This window comes from Silene latifolia, chromosome Y (genome assembly GCF_048544455.1).
Source record: "Silene latifolia isolate original U9 population chromosome Y, ASM4854445v1, whole genome shotgun sequence".
Lineage (NCBI taxonomy): Eukaryota > Viridiplantae > Streptophyta > Magnoliopsida > Caryophyllales > Caryophyllaceae > Silene > Silene latifolia.
This window is the reverse complement of record NC_133538.1, coordinates 420,725,910-420,746,810: the sequence shown is the minus strand read 5'-3', so window position 1 is coordinate 420,746,810 and position 20,901 is coordinate 420,725,910. Positions and strand designations below refer to the sequence as shown.

At 36.0% G+C, this 20,901-nt stretch overlaps 1 long non-coding RNA gene across 2 annotated transcripts; it reads left to right on the top strand.

Moving 5' to 3' along the window:
* Positions 1–8,805: 8,805 nt before the first annotated feature.
* Positions 8,806–20,373, top strand: LOC141626557 (uncharacterized). Of its 2 annotated transcripts, none has more exons than XR_012536146.1 (3): positions 8,806–9,349; positions 9,521–9,622; positions 19,904–20,373. It is a non-coding gene; the product is annotated as an uncharacterized LOC141626557 (long non-coding RNA). The 2 variants fall into 2 exon arrangements; XR_012536147.1 differs by lacking the exon at positions 19,904–20,373 and adding an exon at positions 16,071–16,431.
* Positions 20,374–20,901: the final 528 nt, after the last annotated feature.

Here is a 20,901-nt window from a genome sequence, read left to right as displayed (position 1 = left end):
CAATAAGTCTTGCTTAAGACAGGTCATCAAGTAGGGTAGTAAAAGACATAAGTTTTAGCATTTTCTAGGCAACAAGTGAGGTGATTTGGTATGTATTTGACTCGTCTTAAGCTTTAGACGAATAGTAGTCGTCTTAAATAAGAATTTGTGTTTTAATTTTGATTTAGGTATTATCATGAGCACATTCCTATGGTGAGTACAATTGAAAAAATAAAAAAAATAATAATTTTGATTGAAGTATAACTTTTACAATTTTACCCTTATCATTTATATGTGAAAGAGTAAATTTTATATGTGAAAAGGCACATTCTTTTTTATTGTTTCCATAGTTTCTTATATAGAGAATCACAAATATGGTAATACGGAGTATGATGGTAATCACTCTGTTGAATAGTCAAAGTAACAATATTAGCAACGAGCGGGGTAGTGAAAGTAATAGAAGTAACGACGAGCGGGCGGGGCAGAGAAAATAATAGAAGTAACAACGGGATTAATGAAATTATCAATATTAATACGGCTGTAGTAAAAGTAGCGATAATTACGGCGAAAGTAGTGAAAGTAACAGTTGTAATAACGAATGTAATAAAAGTAATAAGACTAACAACAAAAGAAAGTATATATGAACATTTAGCTAACCAATCGATTTAAGTAAAATATTAATAGCGGAAGTAATGAATTTTTTTCTCATAATTTATTTTATCGTAATAAGATATGTAGAAAAATATATTAATAATGATAAATTTATAAGTTATGCAATTTTAAAGTAATTTTATTTATATAAAATAAAGTTTAATATTAAATAGAAGTAGTCCGGGCAGAGTCGGGCATCAATACAGTTAACTAAATAAAGTACAATGAGAGTAAATGGACGACATGTCACTATGTTAGGCTCATTAATTACTGAAGGCTATCATGGTCATGCGTCTAAAGATTCTCGTGTCCTAGTTCATTTGCCCCGCGGAATTATGGGCGCCCTAAATTTATTGACTAGAATTAGGAAAGCAAAAATAAGGAAACTAATAATTTTAGAGATTCCACCATCAGCACCGACCTTGACACTCCTTGGTTGGCGTGTTGACTAGACGGACTCCAACCCGTCACCCTTGCTTCTCCATGCTATCATATTCACGATACTTGAGCCCAGCCCATTTTGAAACCTTCAGACATGTGAGTTACATTTCGACTAATTAAGACTTCTTTTTCATTTTCTTCGAGTGCTCCTGCATCAGGGAGAAGATGCCTTTGTCTTTTATTTTGAGTTGAGCGTTCTTGTTGTTTGGACTGTCATAATGGTTATTTCCTTTCGTGGAATGATCACTTGATTTTGCAGGATGCATATTGTTATTGACTTGTTTGAAGAGGGTATGAGATGGATTGAAGTTGGTAGACTAAGGATGGATGGAGAGAAAAAAAAATTACAGATGTATTTGATTGCAAATGACCTTACAATGGAAGCGAAACAAAATGTTTCTTCTTACACCAAAAAGAAAAAAAACCTATTTTGTTGTTTTGGTAAAAGGTGAATTAGACATCAAGATAAGTGATGGAAGTGAAACAAAATTTAGTATTTTGTTGTTTTTGTATAATTCATCTTTTTTCAACCACGTCAATTACTGATCTTGCAAACCATCGAGTACCTTAAGAAAAGTTATGGATTAAGGTTATCAGTTGAAGAAGTCTTCAGTTCTAGATAATGACAATATTGAACCGCATTAGCATTGGAAATGTAATTTTGCTTCTGAACTGTCAGATTTTTTTTTTTCCTTCTATGATTATTTATCCCAAATTTAGGAGGGTAAATGAAAGGAAACGAGAAGTAGTTTGACAGATATCAAAAAAAGAAGGAAAAAAAGCAAGTTTTGCACGTGTATCCTTTGGTCAATGCCGGGAAGCTGACCTTTTTCTCCAGAAAGTGAGTTTGGGTAATTCTAGTCCTAACAATGTGTAACCAAAGGGAACAAAAATATCGTAACAGAGATAGAAGCAAGATTAGAGAGTAAAACCCGTAAGTAGTGCCGTGGTAGAAGCCACTGTCTTGAAAACTATTTCTCCGGTACGACCGTGGTGGCGATCAGCTAGTGCTGGTAGTTCCCCAAGGATAACACTACAGTCTCCACGCAGTTCACCCAAGATAGGCAAAGCCCGCCGCCGGCGATTCCCAAATCCCAAATCACGAATCCGGGCGAGGCTCGGGCACGGGCACGGCGCGCGCGCGCGTGCGTGTGCGAGCTGAATTAAGCACCTCGCAAGGCTTCCACAAAAACCTCCCTTGACCCACTAGTGATATGGTAAGGAGGGTGGGTACATATAAACCCACAAAACTCCCCTTTTCCTCACCAATGTGGGACAATTTAAAACACTCCAAAGGCAAAAAAGCCCCTATATTTTCCAACACAATGTATCTAGAAAGGGTTGGAAAAAAATAAATGACTAGGAGTGTTTTGCAAATCTTGGAATTTAAAAGTGAGTATTTAAGGGCATCAACAATAGAGGTTTGTCAACAAATGTTTGTGTACTTTTTAGAGGTTTGTTGACAAACATCTCTATTGTTGGGAATGAGGGTTGAGGTTCATAGATGAGAATAGTTACAATTTTGTATACAGGTTTGTGTTTTTTGTTGTGAGTGATAGTGGGCCCCATGTAATATACTTTTATGAGGTTTGTCTATATTTAAAAGGTTTGTCTATTGTTGTATTGAGGTTTGTTGTTAGAAAGGTTTATGTGTGTTGAGTGATGTGGCATTAGACAAACCTTGTCTATTGTTAATGCCCTAATAATTGTTCCTTTTTATAAGGGCTGGTGAAAGGGAGGTTGTCCATGGTGAATTGATTAAAATCATCGTAAGGATTCTTCATAGCTAATACGGAGTACAACTTTCGTAGCTTTATTTGTAATATGGAGGCTTCATGGTGCCTTCCTTTCCTCTTTTTTTTCATTGATGGTTCTTTATTTCATTTTATTTTTATTTTTACTTTTGTTTTTACCATGCCTTTGGCCATTGTGATGGATTCATGCCTAAACGGTTTTGGATGATGATTCATGTTAGCCGACCCCAAATCATGTTGGGACTAAGGCTTTGTTGTTGTTTGTCGTTGCTTCTTTTCATTGACTGTGGCAAATGATGATTCATGTTAGCCGATCCCAAATCAACTTGGTAGTGAGGCTCTATGGCATTGCAGTTAGAACGTTGAGTGTTCTTAAATTTCTTTGTTTTTTTTTTTATTTGGGTTTCAGGAGGCACGGATTGCCATTGAAGAATTGGTTATCCCTGAAGGTGAAACTGAGGATTCCTCTGACAACATGGCTTTCCTTCTCAAGACCTGCGATCTGGTTTACCAGCCTTAAGCAGTCTGTTGTAACCTCCAGGTGAAGCTCGCCCCTATCTCTCGCCCAAGCACAGACCTCCCGTAAACCTAGGGCTTCCGCCTGTAGCGCAGACTCCGCTTTCCACTTCCTTCTACCTCTATGGATTTCCACCCCCCGACTATCATAAGCCACCCAACCACAAGCTGCATCAAGATTTCGTTCCCAGCTTGCATCAACCTTTACTGTAACACCCCGTAATTTTGGACCGTTATTATTTTGCGAAAGTAATTTATTAATCAAGTTGAATTTAATATTAATGTATTTGAAGTAAAAATAATTCAAAGAAATATAATTTTATTATATTTTGAGGTAAAGTATTTATTTTGATAGTTTCGAAACGTTTAAAAATAGTTTAAACCGTGTAAAAACTTTTTTATTTCGAAATAAGGACATATCGGAAAAAAATGACAACTCTTTTGAAAATTGGGTAAACGATTTTGGAAATGGGTCGTATGAGTATTCAATTTTCTTGTAATCTCGTGTTTAAGAACTTTGGTCTTGTCGGAATTTGCATTTGACAAGCGGTTCTAATTATTATCGAAACGAGCCAAAACCGACTCGTAAAATCCCGACTAAAAACCCGCTCTTTCCTTTCCTTTCTCCCTTACCCGCGCACCCCTTCCCCTTCCTTTTTCTGGTTTTTCTTTTCCTCTTACATTCTCTATCATTCCTAATCAACAAAACACCATTTTTATACACTTTCAAGCTAATTTTCGCCTTAACTTCCTCATTTCTTGTCGGATTTTCACATAATTTATATTTCCGGAATCCTCTCGTCGAGATCTACAACCTAGTATGTTTTAATTTCAGTTTTCATTAAGTTGTTTTAAGACGAATTTGGGTAATTTCGGTATTTTATACTTATTATTGTGTTTTTATTGTTTATTTAGGTGAAGATTTGGAGGACGAGTTTGGGGACTCGTATATTGTCGAAGATAGTAGCTAGTTGCTTGTTAGGGTTTGGTTTTCAAGGTGCTAATTGCTCATTTTCTAGCTTAAGGTAACATATTTCGAGTTACTCGACGAATAATCGTCACATTCTTTGCTTTTTGTATGTTTTTGTGATTTTTGGTTGAGTAGTAAATTTTCACATGTTTAAAATGGGTTGCATGCATGTCTTTTGTTAGTTTAAGATAACATGTTAGTATTGGGAACGATTAATTATGTTTCAGACGGTGTTAAACTGAACAAAAATGGAGAAATGGAGGTGTGGGGGTGGCGGCAGTAGGCCCGGCAGGCCCACGGCTGGCCCACGGCTGGCCCGGGTCGGCCCGTTGCTTGTTTCGCGATTTTTCATGCTTTGTTCATCACTTTAGGTTCATTAATGTTATAGTTAGTATAAGTTACATATGAACACACTTTTGAATTGAGTCATATTAGTAGTAAAAATTATGTTAATGGTAAAAAATTATGTTTATATTGGTAGTTGCACATGTTAGGGTAGATTATAAAATGAAATTGTAATGTTTTGATGATTGTGCCGAAAACTGAGCCTTAGTCCCTTTGACTGATTCGATGTTAGTTAATTGAGTGATTGGTCAGCCGCAATTTAACCCGCACTGCCGCAGGTGGGGTTCGGGTAAAAATTCGGTTGGATGAAATTTTATATGAATTGGATAATCGGCCTTTTTCTTGTTTTAGGCCATTTATCAAGTTTTTAAGTTCACATGTATAGTTGGTTGAATTTAATAGTTTCTTATATTGTAGAAATGGCCCTAGATTCCCTGAAGCCTTTAATATTGTTAATATTGCTAGAATTGGTATTGAATACTTCTTGCAGGTTGTTGTGTTTGTTATAGATAGGTCTTTATAGTCTTTGACGAGTATATGTTCACTGCTTAATAGCCTTTGTGTTCCTGACTTGTTAGGATTATATCCAAGTTGGGGCATGACCTCGTTACTTGTTTTGATAGTAAGTGGTCAGCTTAAGTACTAGTCAACCCTTTGGTGGACTCCTTAGGGTACTCACTTTGTTTTAGAAAAATTGTGGGTCTTGGGTGCGGTGGTGTGTATCCGCATGTCTAGGTCTGCGCAGATTTTAGGCTAGGGTTGTGTTGTGTCTTGGCCATGTTTTATTAATATTAACCGCTGAGCCAAGATACCGGTTCGATTACCTTCCCTACCTCGTGGTATAGACTCGAGATTCTGAGTGACTATTGACGGGACTAAGAACTTATGCCCTGTCTTTGATATATTGCCCTTTCTTGTATGGTGATTTTATGAATTGTAATAGGTGAGATGTAAGCCGGTTACAATTGATAAAGTTTGGATTACTATTTGTTACATGTTTCACATGATAGTTTAATTTGGTCAGTTTAGGGGTCATATGTTAGAATACTTGATAATTGAATTATTTATCATGTTGTTTACATGTTTCATTACATGTTACATTAAATATGACGTTTCGTGGCTGGGAGGACTCGAAGTTACTCCCCACTGAATTGTGGTTTTCGTGTTTGTATAAAATGCGATTGACAGGTACTTGATGCTTAGTTGGGGTTCACGGACGAGCTAGTGAGCAAGAGAACCTTGGACTTAGTTTGGTTATTTTTGTAGAAACCTTTTAACTTTTGGTTTTGTATATATTTTGAAGGGACATATGTCTCCCTCTTTTACCTTGGGTTTGTATCTCTATGTTCTCGCAACTTTAGTTGGGTTATGTAAATTAGTTGGTTTGCATTTGCAGGTTTTGGGCACTCTTAAGTTGGAATTGTTTGTGAATGGTTTAGGAAAGTTTTAAAAATTATAGGTTTTATCTAGTTGAACCAATTACAAACATATCCTGTCAGTTTTTCTGTAGAATTTACGTGTTTATCTATCGTTAAATTTAAGGGTGTCTGAGTTGGTATCGAGCTTGTTGCTCCCGACTCACGTTTGTGCACCCCACTTAAAATCACTTGACCTTTAAATAATAAACTTGAGAGATGGGTAGGATGGGTAGAGTTAGGATTTTATGTGGTAGTCTGTTTGTGATTGCTATTTGTTAGGTTCTAACCAATGTTCTCTTTTGCAAGATGGCTCTCCAAGAAATGTAGATAATGCAATCTTACAAGCTAGGTTTGTTGATTGTTAGTTATTAATTTTGGTGCCGTTAAAGATTGGTTATGCCAAATGAAGAATGCTTCCACTTTCTCGATATTTCTTTCCGTATTTAGTGTATCTTACCTTAGTCTTCCAATCTCGTTGTTTATTCGTCTTTCAAATTCCTCTTCTCTCGCCTTGGTAACTACTCTTCAATTCTTTCTTCCGATTCATCCTTGATTCGTTTTCTTTTTATAATAAGAGTCCATGTGGACACCTTCCTTTTATTCCGCAGGATAGTCCCCTTGTTCAAGAGAACCCGGTTTTGAGAGAATGTATCATTGGAGGGTGTGAACGAGTTGAGAAATTGATTGTTTAAGGTTTGAGTTGTATAGGAGAATATAACTTGGGATCCTTTGGTTAGTCTTGTTAGTTGTGCTTGATATGAGAGCCTAGTGAGTTGAGAAACACCTTGGGATTTATGTCTATTGAGAGCTTGTTTGTTATAGATGATTGAGCATGGGTACTACCTTAGCACATAAGATGGAATGAACCTGAGTTATTTCATTTGAGAGTCTCGATGTTTCTTGTGGAGAATTAAAGGAATAATAGTTAGCCCTAAACCTTGTAGGCTTTGAAAGGAATACAATAAGACATTGACGTTGCTTAATGGATTGGTATCGTACTTTGGAATTAGTTATTTTGTTAAACCTTTTGAGTTGACCAGATCTAGTATAGAGTAGCCCTTGTTGACCTTTCGAAATTTGAGAACACGTGGTTGACCTTATTAATCATATCTGAATTTGGGAATTTTGGTGGAATGTTGTTCGATGTAGTTCGTGAGTTCAAAAATGTGATTCTAATTTATGGTATCGGAGACTAGAAGTATTAAGTGGTGAGATGATGGAGTAAACAAGTCATGGTACTTGGGGATGACATAGTAAGTGAAGTTCAATGACGAGAATTGTAAAGGAGATACTTTGGGACATGGATGGTAACAAATGAATTTGTGTGGTGAATTGATTTTGGCTCTTAGAACCAATTGAGTTGAGGAATACCTACCATTGTGGAGTCCTTGTTAGTCCTATGATTTGGTAGACTTTTAAGGCTTTGTTGAGCACCTTAGTGATGTAACTTTATCATGTCGATCATAAGCTTTGATGAGTGTTTGGTAAGCGGTAACCCTTTCATTATGCCGGTTTTGTTCTCCTTTCCTTCTCTTTAACGTTCGTTGAACCCTGTCTTATGCCAAAGTTTACGTATCTTCTTCTTGCCCGAGATATCTTCTTAACTCGAATACCTCTTATTTTTGTCAACCGTTATCTTTACGGTCCGACTCCTTATTTCCTAACATGTCATTTGTTCCTTGCTTATCCTTCCTTAACGCCTTTTTATAATACCATTTCTTTTGAGAAATGTTGGCCTTGGTTGGACATCATGACCTTTGAAGGGATTGTTGTGTTTGACCCTTTCCTGATTTTGAGAGGATTTGATATTGGAAAGACTTAGGTAAATTATATCCTACTCCCAGGAGTAGGGAGTAGGATACTCCTCTTAGGTAGTTATTAAGGAAAAAAATAATAAAAATAAATAAATAAAGAATAATAAAAATAACTACCCATTATGTTACCACTCACCACTTCAATTAAACTTCCTCCCCTTTAAAATACTTTGACAAAAAACGTTGTAGTAATCTATTACTACACAAATTCATAAGTTGCATATTTTTTTGGCAAAATTAAATTGCATTATGTGCTTTGTTATGGTCTCAATTGATTTGAGTAAGTCTGCTAAGGGAGATATCGACATTCATAAAATATAAATAACATATTCACATGTTATATATTGTGAATATGTGGTTTATGTTTTATGTATATGTAATTTATAAGTGCTAAATATGTAAATAATATTTGTGAATATACATAATTTATTGGTGTGAATATATAGCTATACTTTTGTGAAGTAGCTATATTCTGTTTGGGTATTGATAATCAACTCTATGAATATATTTGTTATTGTTATGAATATGTATCTGTAAATATGTTCATTTTATTGCGTAAATATCGTTATTAATTGGGTGATGTGAGTTTTATTATGATAATATGATGTTTAATTTACATGACTTTGTCAATTATATGATGTGAATATCTACGTGAATATGTCAATTATGTTATATGAATATCTCATTGTTATGAATACGTCAATTATATGTTGTGAATATGCGAGTAAAATTAAAATAAATGCCAAAATATATCAAATGAGATCTCTAATTATAGAGGAATAAAAATTATGAATAATGATGCAAATTTTATTATTTTTCAATTTATCAAATTTATGTTATAGAACTTTTAAATATTAGAATAAAGGAGGAGTATAATGTACCATACACCTGGGTGTATGGTATAAGAATTGAGATAACATGCAGTATTACAATTTATTAGCATAAAACCGTCATGCACGAGGTTTTTGATTCTGTACACAACCAGAATCTTCGCTATAGATTGTAAAATCTACCTGCCATTATAATGATAACTGTACAGTTTGTGTTTCTTATGTTTCCAGTTTCTGTTTTATCATGGTAGAGAGTTATTCCTATGATAATTTTGGATAAGCTTTGAATGGTTTTAACTTACTCCGGTTTTCTTTGGCATCTCAATTTGCTATTTTGAAACCAAATTTTAACTCGGTTTCTTCCAGGCGCTCAGATTTTACAACCATCCTATTCTGACCGTTGCTTATATCTTCATTATGACCATCTGCATTCAGGAATGTTGTCAAACTTCTGTTGCGTGCTGCAGACATCCTTCATAAACCCAGTTTGGTTTTTTTTTTTTTTTTTTTTTAAATTATTATTTCCATTTAATGGATCCATGCTCAAATAGGTTTTGCCAATGACGGAGAAACAAGATACTTGACACTTGACTGAGGTTTCCAAACAGGATATAAAGTTCAGCAAGAGCATGTATGTCTATTGTTCCAAAATTAGCTTCTTGAGAAGTGAAATGTTACTGCATAGTACCAAAGTTTTCTTCATTATATTTTTCTTTTAACTGATTCATATATATCGACCCCAAATCATTGGTACTAAGACACTGTTGTTATCCTGAGGTTGTTTTCGTTTCTTGATTGTCAGGCGTGCAACATTGCTATTTTCTTATTTAGAACAAAAGAGCCAACAAAATGAAGAAAAGGAGCTATATTATGAGATGCTCATCTAAGACCTCCCCAGTCCCCAGTAAGTTCTCCTTTTGTGGCTTTTGAGGTTTGAAGTGCAATAACAGATTTTAAAATTGCATAGCATGAAGTAAATCCAAGATACTTCCTCCATTCTCATATGATGTACCCATTTTATTAAAATACTACACTCATATATTCAACAAATGGGTACATCATATAAGAACGGAGGAAGTACTAAAAGTCTCCTCTCTACAATTTATGTCTAGTGTATCAATAATTATTTTGGGGTTAATGGCACTAATCCGCCAAATGGAGCATCTTAAATCCCACCAAGAAATTAAAGCAGGTGAGAAAACAATATTATCATGCCTGTAGTTTGTGGATAAGTATTACGTAATACTCTGTATGTTATTAATCTGACCCACAAATTCTCATTGACGGACACTATCCGTCACAAGCAAGACTCTTTGAATCTGGCCAACCCTTTTACAGTTTTACCAGGTTAGCCTCTTCCCGAAATCTGACTGATTAAGATTAGACCGGGTAAAACTGACTTTATTAGACTTATCCTGACCAAATTATGAAAAGAACTATCCGAACATAGATCCAAAACAACCCTGCTTGAAAACAACTTCTCAGAAATGACTTAAGAGTTAGGACGACTAATCCGAAGCAAAATTTTATTAATCACGAATCGAAAATGAGCCAATTGACCAAAGGATAGTAGGATACTATTGATTCAATAGTATTGAACCAAATGACCCAGAGACAAACTAACCCAATAACAAACCCAAGACGACCGAACCTGCAATTGGCTTACTAGACCCGAATGACCCATTTGCCGAGTCTGGCTTAGACCTTATTTGTATTTTAGGTTATGCTAGCTCCGTACAACCACTTTATCCTCCATGGACCCTCCACAAGATATAGTTACAGCTTTCACAATATCTTATTGGTTAAAGTAACGTGAGAATACCTCGTTAGCTCAAGTGCTTTATCACTTTACGCTACACCTAAAATGGATGTATAGGAGTCAAATACTTTTTAATCACTTGAACGACTGTTACCATATATGGAGTATAAGTAGAAATAGGATTCTAAGTGTTAGTTTGTCAACTTCCATGTACTATTTTTTTAGTGACCTGTCCATTTTATTGTATTAATAAATCCAGAAACTGTCAGATAAGCCGACGTTGAGGGCAATACACTAAACTCTTGATCAGTGAATGATCTATTTTCTTTGAGAATGAAACTTTCGGTTGAATTTACACCATTTTCCTTGTCTGTGATGCTTCCCTTTTACTTTTATGGAATACTCACCTTGATGATTTATTTGTTTGGAAAAGCGGCGATATTGGCCAATTTTAAGATATTGAGGGTTTTAGCGTATTTCACCAATCAATATCTTAATTTTAGTGTTTAGTAGAAAAAGATATTGAAACAAAGATATTTGGGGTTGATATCTTTGTTTTACAATATCTTTGTCTACCCTAAAGATATTGGTTAGCATATTGTAAAATAGGAAATTTTTCTCTATTTCACAAATAAAACTAACAATCTACTAATCGTAATCTGCCAATTACCGAACACTTAGGCCCTGTTTGGTAATCAGCAGATTAATATTAGCAACATTGGTCGGCTGCTGATTATAAATGATGATTGGATTAACGAGGTTTGACTAGTATATTTCAATTAGCGATTTAGTAGAAGTGTTTGGTAATTAGCAGATTTTGGTTAATAGAATGTTGTATCTATGTGTAGATTGTTGACGGATTCATATTTCACAATCTACTAATGTGAATATCTTTGGTAGAAGCAAAGATATTGAAAACATGAGATTGAGCTCCAATCTACTCTTTCAATATGTCATTTACCAAACACTCAAAATAGTAGATTAGTGAGTCAAACATGCTAAAAGCCTTGAATATGCTGAAAATTTTTCAATCCGCCGTTTACCAAACACCCCCTTAAATTAATTCTGCGAATTATAATATGCTAGTCAAACCTTCTGATAAAATCTGCCGTTTATAATCTGCTTTTGCAATCTGCTTATGCTGAAATTAATCCGCTGTTTACCAAACAGGGCCGAAATGTTTTTATGGTCTTTTCACGTGTAGAGTTGGTAGTTCTTTTGTCCCAGTCAATTCTTTACTTATTCCATTCATAGGTTTATCCGCTAATTCTTAAGGTTTCCTTTTAAGCATATTTTTACCTTGTTATATCACCAAAGAGCCTTTGCAAAACCATGTGTAAGTGGACCCTGAAAAGCAGGGGCAGCCAATGAATTATAGAGGCCATGTTCAAAGTATTCGGTGAAGGCCCTAAATTACAACCACTAAAATATTAATCATCCCTCTGCGCATTAGAAATGACCCTTCTTCATTTGCATGCATTAAAACGAAATTACATTCGAGAAATATATCGAATGCTAAAGCATAAACTTGATAGATTTGAGATAGTGACCCTAAAACTAAGTCAGTAAGAGTAAATTTATCAACTATATTAATCAAAGAAATCGAGAAAGAAGACAATGAAATTATGCAACCCTTAACAAATAACGAAGTAACAAAGAAACCAAAATATAGAAAATTAAAGAAAATTAATACCGTAAAACCAAAACCAAAAGAAATAAAATTGAAATAAGTTTATACTCCCTCTGTCCCGGTGATTTGTTTACCTTCGGTTTTGGCGCAAATACAAGTGGATAATAGGTTATGTGGATAATTAAAAAAGTAAACAAATATAAGACACCCATAAATAGAACATGTAAACAAATAACGGGAGAACGAGTATAATTATTCTTCTACGGAGTAAGAAAATAAGTTAAAGGTGGAAGATGAGAGAGAAAAACAAAGAAAATAATGAATAAGGAAAAGTCAAATAGTCAGAATATGGTGGTATTGGGTTTGATGTAGGCCATATTTGCGGAACAAAGAGATTGTTGTCAGTGTATTGTTTTGGGCCGCAATAATTATGACCAACCATGGTTATTTTTCATTCTACACGTTAAAGGGTCGGACCCAGAAATTTGGAGCCCTTTATCTGATGGGCCCCGGTGCGGTGAGCTGAATTGCTCTACCTCTAGGCCGCCTCTGCTGAGAAGTTAGAAGCAAAAAAGTAATTCCGTAAGGGTATACTTTGTACGGCGTACATTTGTTTTATGCATTGGATTTTATGCAAAAAAATAAACCTAAAGAATTCCCCGGGACGGAGAGAATATCCTATGGCAATTCACTGTTGTATAATCTAGTCATGGGTGTTGCTTATGCTTATCTTGTGCCACTTGGTGGAGCTGATGACTAAGATTATTTCTGAATTTTTTGGTTAATTAGCGTTAATTAGTAAAGTAATTAGGTAATTAGCATTCAATTGAAACTATTTACGTTTATGGTGTTCACGTCATCACTTTTTCCCCCCAGACTTTCAACAAAGCCGCTAATTTTCTTAGCGGCTTTACCAAATCTTCATTAAAAAATCACACTAACCATATCCAGTAGCTACTGGAGTACGCAAAATCGTGTTATTCAGGAAAGCCGCTGAATCATAGTGGCTTCCTCTCTTAGCAAATTATTAAGACGATGTTTGATTTTACCCTTGTTGTCAACGGAAGCCGCTAAGAAGAATAGCGGCTTTGCTGTTAATATAAAAAAAACGCGAATCTCACTTTCATTCCATTGAACACAAAAATCCCCAATTGTTCCAATTAAAACCCGGAACCCTAATAAGTCGAAAAAACCAATTTCTCACTCAAAATCTATCAAATTTCTTTCAATCAATTCCTCTCCATCAACCTAATTCATCCTATATTCATCTAAAGGTAATAATTCAACCCTAATTTACTAATTTCGTGCAACTTTATTAGTAATTCTTCCCCAATTTACTAATTATTTTGTGCTTAGTTTAGTAATTGTTTTTAGCTTAGTTTGTTACTTTGATTGTTCAAATTAGTAGCTTGGTTGTTCTACTTTGTATTTAGTTTGATTATTTACAATGGAGATAAATAATTACCCATTGACTTGTTGGTGGAATGGTGAAGTAGTGGTAAATGGTGAAGATATTAGTTATAAGGGTGGTTGTGAAAGCTTTGTTATTGTTAATAGTAATATTAGTCTTAATGAGATTAAGAGTGAAATATATGAGTCTTTAGAGGTAGATAAAACAAAATATGAGATTAATATCAAAATGAAATTCCCAAGTGTAAGAGGTTATAAAGTACTATCCTTGAGTAATGATCGTAGTTTGAAAGCTATGTCGGCAAGTGTGTGTCAATCGAAATAACTCAAACAACTACACAACCCTTTAATTTGTTTATTGAGTTGATGCCTCTTGAAATAACTCAAACAACTACACAACCCTTTAATTTGTCCTTCACAAATATGCTTAGTCAAGTTGAGGATCCAAATTGGTATTTGTCTTTGTCAACTAATAATGTTGATGAAGCGCCCATTGATGGTAATATTTTTGGAGATGAAATTGAAAATGGGATTGAAGAGGAGGATCCGATGTTGTTGTTGAGTGATGATGAAGATGATATGATAGACCTTGTTTCTCAAACATGTACTAACACCCAATTCATCAAGGTTCATGCTTTAGATGTTGATTATGAAAATAGTTGGTATAAATCAAGTGTGGCTCCATTTAAGAATGGGGAGGAATTTATTGTTGGGCAAGAATTTGCAAGCAAAGAGATTTTGCGACAAGTTGTCACATCCTACAATGTTCTTAGAAACCAAGTTTATAAAATTACCAAATCAAGACCTCACACCGTGACTTATAAATGTAATAGACAACCCTTAGCTTGTAGTTGGTATTTGAGAGCGAGTAAAAAAAACATTTCAATGGATGTTTTCACAATTGTGTCATACAAAGGTCCACATGAAGCGTCTTGTGTGGTTCGGAAACCATCTCTTGATCATCCAAATTTAAGGGGGGGCTTTATTAGCAATGCTATTAAGCATCTTGCGAAAGAAGATTGGGGGGCTAAGGTGAGTTTGTTAAGGGCATCCATAACAAAGGAATTCAACTTCAAGATTTCTTATTGGAAGACTTGGGTGGCTAAACAAAGAGCGTTGGCGGATCTTTATGGAGACTGGGAGGAGTCTTAAACTTTTCTTCCTCGTTACCTAGATGCTTTAAAAGAGGCAAATCCGAGAACCGCTGTATATTTTGTCAATAAGCCAACTAATGATCCAATTTCCAACTGTTTGATAAAGTTTTTTGGTCATTTGGTCCCTCAATCAAAGGCTTCCCTCATTGTAGGACCATTATTACCATAGATGGCACTCATCTATATGGCAAATATCAAGGGGTTATGTTGATTGCAATAGGAGTTAATGCAAATGACCAACTCTTTCCATTAGCATTTGCCATTGTTGAGAAGGAGGACTATGAGAATTGTTTGGCTTGCATAAGACATTATGTGACACGGCGTAGAGGTATTTGTGTCTTGTCTGACCGTTATCCGGGTATCTTAAAATCAATGAATGAAGTGGGGAGTGGTTGGGAAGAGCCATACGCTTTTCTTAGGCATTGTATTCGACATCATGCGTCCAACATTAACAAGATGTTCAAAAATTCAGATTTTAAATCAACTTTCTCCGAGACCGCTATGCAACACCAAATTAGAAAATTTGACTTAGGTATGGAGAAAATTGGTTGGATCAATGCAAATGCTAAAGCTTTGTTAGAGAGAATCCCTCCAAGTAAGTGGTCTCTTGCTCATGATGGTGGTAAAAGATATGGTTTGAAGACAACAAATATGTGTGAATGTTTCAATGTTGTGCTAAAGAGGGTAAGATTTCTCCCAATTCAAGCCCTTGTAAAAGCCACTTTTACCCGAGTTAACAAATATTTCGTTGATAGAAGAAAAATGACAGGAGGTAGATTGTTAGGTGGTTTGAAATGGTCGGATAAAGTAACTAAGACACTTAATGAAATTGAAGAAATTGCCGCCCATCATGAAGTTAGTGAACACGATTTTGAGCAAGACCTTTATCAAGTGACTACAAGTCAAGGTCGTTGGCTTGGAAATCGTGGTGGAAGAAGTCACACGGTGCGATTGACATAAAGGACTTGTACTTGTAATAAGTGGCAAAACTTTCATTATCCTTGTTCACATGTAATGGCGGTATGTCGTGCTTTTTCAATCGACGTGGATCAATATGTTGACCCATTATACTCTTCCGGGGAATATCATGGTTGTTATCGTGCAATCTTTCAACTTATTCCCGATGAGGGTTATTGGAAGCCATGGACGGAGAAGAAATTGATTCCTAATAATGCTTTGATAAGAGGAAAGGGAAGACCGGTATCTAAAAGAATTCGTAATGAAATGGATGAGGTTTCCAAGTCGACTGTTACTTGTAGTTTGTACAATGTAGAGGGGCATAACAAGCGGTCATATGCAACAAATAAATCTAGAGGTAACATGTTATTTTTTCATTGTTTTATAAACCATGTTATTTTTGTTTTCTATTTTAATGATGTTTATTTAATGCTTTGTGTAGGTCAAATGGAGCCGGGTCCAGTAGATGATAGCGTTCTCACAATGCAAAATGAGCATAGAAGCTCGGAGATTTGGGAAGGAGAGTTAATTAACGATTCCACTTTTCATTTAACTGTTGGATTGATATTTTGTCATTGTTTTTCAATTACTTAAAAAGGTGGTTTTTTTTAAACTTTTTTTGAAGGATCACGAGCCGCTACAATGTAGAAATCACCTATATTTCAAAGCTAAATTCACCGTAGCCCGAGCTATCGAGAATTACATTAGTGGAACCCAATTTCATGGCATTCATAGGTTAGCTTATGTTGTAGCTCGTCCTGATATGATAAATGCATTAGTTGAGCGTTGGAGACAAGAAACCTATACTTTTCATTTAACAGTTGGAGAAACCACCATCACTTTGCAAGATGTTAATGTTTTGTTGGGTCTAAAGGTCAGTGAATTACCTATAACTGATAAAACTGATTACTATTGGGCTGAGTTATTGGAGCATAACTTAGGTATTAGGCCACCTCCCGAAGCATTTAAAGGTAAAACTTTGAAACTATCTTGGTTAAGAGCACATTTTCAAGACCTACCACAAGAGGCAACTGAGCAACAACTTCATGCACATGTAAGAGCTTATTTGTTATATTTGGTCTGTACCGTGCTCTTTCCGGATAAAAGTGAGAATAGAGTACAATTAATTTACTTCCCCCTTTTGGCAAATTTGGAAAGATTGAATGAATATAGTTGGGGGAGTGCCACACTTGCTTATTTGTATAGAAACTTGTGTGCGGCTTCTAAGAAAGGAAGCATTGAGATTGGTGGTTGTCTTCTTCTTTTGCAACTTTGGTCTTGGGAACGTATCTCTATTGGTCGACCTACCATCATGAGACCACAAATAGACGGGGAAGCCGGTGTCGAATATCCTCTTGGTTCGCAAGTAGTGCCGGGTGTTGACCCTCTTAGTTGTAGGTGGCTAAGAGTAGACCGCGCTTACAAGGACCACTTAATTGGATTAGTTACATGTAGGCATGCTCTTGATACCATGACCGATACCATGTTCACTTGGGAACCCTACACTACGGAAGTCCTTTCCCTTCTCCCCGCCATTTGTACCGAGGACCCTAGTGAGTGGATTGTAAATGCACCATTCATTTGTTTTGAGGCCGTTGAGTGGCATTTTGCTAATAGGGTTGTTAGGCAATTTGGTTGGCATCCAGTAGTACCCCCTATATGCAAGACATCTAAGAAGTTGCATAAAATTGATCGTCGGGGAAATGCCACTAATTATGAGGAAATGCGTAAAGAAAGTATTGAGAAGTGGCATAACCGCAAAGCAAGATTAACTCCTCGCTGTGTTCCTTACCTTGGTTACCTTGACTACAGTGATCCATACCTACAATGGTATCATGCCATCACTCGTCTAGTAGTTAGCTAGGTTGCACGAAAACGGACACGGACACGGGATACGGCACTCCGATTTTTTCAGGACACGGCGAAAAAATGCAATATACATGTTAAAATAAAGGGAATTTAAAGCCAAATAACCATTATAAACTTTGGTCACTTAAAAGGCAATAATAAAGTTGTAAAAGGCCATAAGGTAACTTTAAAAGCCACTTATCCCTTTCTCATCAGAAAATTCTATTTCATGTAATATTAGCACTATATTACACATCTTAAAAGTTATAACTCACAAATCCAATATTTTAACATCAAGAAGAATTGTATGGTATTGTTACAAATTTATAAAATTTAGGGATAATGTTTGGTACGAGTAAATTTTTAAGAATGATGCCAACGAAATCCCAAGTCATTATCACAAATATTTTCAATTCAACCCAACCTCATCTCCCACAAACATCTTCTTCAATCCTATCAATTACTTCATCCCAATCCAAACCCACATCATCTCAGCCGTCCATCCTCATCCTTTCCCCATAACTCTAAAAGGCTTAAACTATAACAAATCGTCCAGATCCTATCATTTTGTGCATAAACTCATTATACAGAGAAAATCAGAAAGAAACCCTAGAGTAAGAAATTAAGGAAACTAAGAAAGAAAGGCACCAGATCTGGACAAAGGCGGCGATGAGGAGAGGTCGGCGACCGGCGGCGAGGTATTGGCGGAGGACAGTGGGGAGATAAGGATTGAGGGGTTTTGGTATTGTTAATGCTGTCAAATTGAAAAAAATGACAAGTCAGGGGTTTTGTTTTTGTTTTGAAAAATGCCTAATTGGCGTGTCCGACTGAAAACGGACTGTGTCCAACAGGATTGGGCCGTGTCCGACACGTTTTCGATTTAAATAAAAACCGCGGACACGGTTTTTGGTGTGTCCAAGACGTTTTGTGGCGTGTCCAAGGCGTGTCCGTGTCGGACACGGTGTCCGACACGCGGACGCCAAAAAGTTGGCGTGTCCGTGCAACCTAGGTAGTTAGCAACCTCAATACCGAAACACAAAGCAAAGACTTATATGAGAAGACACACAATTTCTATCCGAATACGGCGGACAATATGTTACTTGTAAGTATTTCTTTAATTTTAATAGGGTTATTTAATGACAATAATCCAACATAAGGCTTCCCTTCCCCATTTAATCCAACCTATTGATTATCCCATATTAATCTGATCTTTTCTATCATTTAACTTGCATTGATCTCATCTCATATTTAACCTCCTAGAGCCGGTTGCCCAACAGGTCATTGATTTGACCCACTTTTTTTTTTTTTTCCTTCTCCGTTCCATTGTCATTCTTCAAAACTTGTTCTTCCTTGTTCATAAATCCTATCTTTCCATCACCCAAAACAACACAAATCCCCCACAAATTTGACATCACCACCCGAGCCGCACACCTATGATAACCCCAAAAAATCAAAAAGGAGATCTGAAAATGTAAATCTGAAAAATCACCACAATCCCACCATCAAACATCACCACCATCACCGACAATCAGCCGCATCACCATTAATGAATTAACAAGTGATTTTTTATGAAAATGTTGAAAATAGTGATACCCAGATCAAAGGCTTTGGGTTAGCTGAAGGATTAGCTACTAATTTGATGAAAATAATGATGCCCAGATTGGTGGTATTAATTTAATTAATGAGGCGGATTTTTTTTTGTTTAAAAAGGTGTTGTCTTTACTTCAAAGTACTGTGATGATTGGGAATTGAGCTTGGATGAGGAGTTTATGGTAAGAGTGATTGAAACTCGTCTTGTTCCCAAGGAGCATTTGATTAAATTATTCAAGTGGGCTTCGAGTAAGTTGTGGTGGATTTTAATGGCTGATTTCAAGGAACATTTGATTAGATTCTTCAAATGTAGTGGTAGGTATGGGGATGCGAGAAGAGAGCAGATATGGGATGTAGTGGACACGGGAGAAGGCAGACAAATTAAAGGGACAGGATAAAAGTGGCGGTAGCAGTGATGGCATCAGTAGGTGAGGTGGATGTCGGCGGCAGTAGGTGGGTGGTGGTGGTGGAGGTAGTTTGGATGGTGGTGGTTGTGGTGTTGGCAGGGGTTGGATGGTGTTTGACTGTTTGGGATATGGTAAGGTTTGTGAGAAGGGAAGGTGAAAAATAAACAAAGCTAAAAGAAAAAGAAGGTAAAAGGTGTTTAACCCAAAAGGTAACCTGTTTAACAGGTTGCCTTTTCAAAGTATCAAAATAAGTTAAATGATAGGAAAGATAAGATTAATATGGGATAATCAATAGGTTGGATTAAATGGGGAAGATGAGACTTAGATTGGATTATTGTCATTAAATAACCCTAAAAATAACCTTTGTATAATGTTAATTTGTTTAGTATTATTTTAATTTTAACAAAATTTAACTTGTTAAATTTTGCAGACGGTGGGTCATTTATACAACTATAACTATGCTACTACTATGCTCGGTAACATGCCGGAGGATGTTCCACTATCTCATGTAGGCATGGTGCGCAAGATGCAGACAATGTCACTCGAATGCTTGCAACGCACGGAACACGGACATCTAGTCCAACCCATTGAGGCCGATCATCCAAGCCCTCCACACCAACCTCCTCCTAGATATCATTTACGTCACTTGGAGCATAGGCTTACCCCTATTCCTGAGGAGGAGACACCTTCCGGTTCAAGTTCAAGATCAAAATCAAAGAAGACTCGCTCGAGATTGGGCTAATGTGTCGAGTAGTTTGATAGAAATGTTTAATTTGAATGAAGTTTAGTTTTATTTCAAAGTACGACTTTAGTTAAATTAGATGGAAATATGGAATTATAGTACAAACTTTGTTGGTTTATTTTGTTATCAATGACATGAAATGCATTTCCGGATTTCAATGCCGTGTTTGGAGTATGTATGTTTGGGCATTGTGTATGTCATGGTGAATGATAAGGGTAAAGTCGTATCACCTCAATCAAAATAATCCCAAACGGACACTAAGAATACAGATAGTGAAGTCAGGGGTCGAACCACAAGGAAACGTGACAAACTGCTTATTACCTATGGGTAGATTCTAGACTATTGGGTCACAAAGTTGATTTATTTGGTTTGTAGTAACTAAACGATTGTAAATTAAAATGATATCATATATATAAAACTAGTCTATGGATTCCGGTTCACAATGAATATCAATTAGGGTATTTAGGATCAATTAACTAACATGGACTGACTATCTAAGGCTATATGTCTTGTCGGTACTATATATCCTTTAGATCTGCACTTAAGATGCAGTCGCTACGACTAAGTCGGTCTACCTAATTATTGTAAGTCTTTCTTAGCATTAATCCAGTCGACAATAATACTAATTCGCGACACTAACTAATTAACCCCGGCCGATAATTAATCAATTAGATTGATAAACAAAT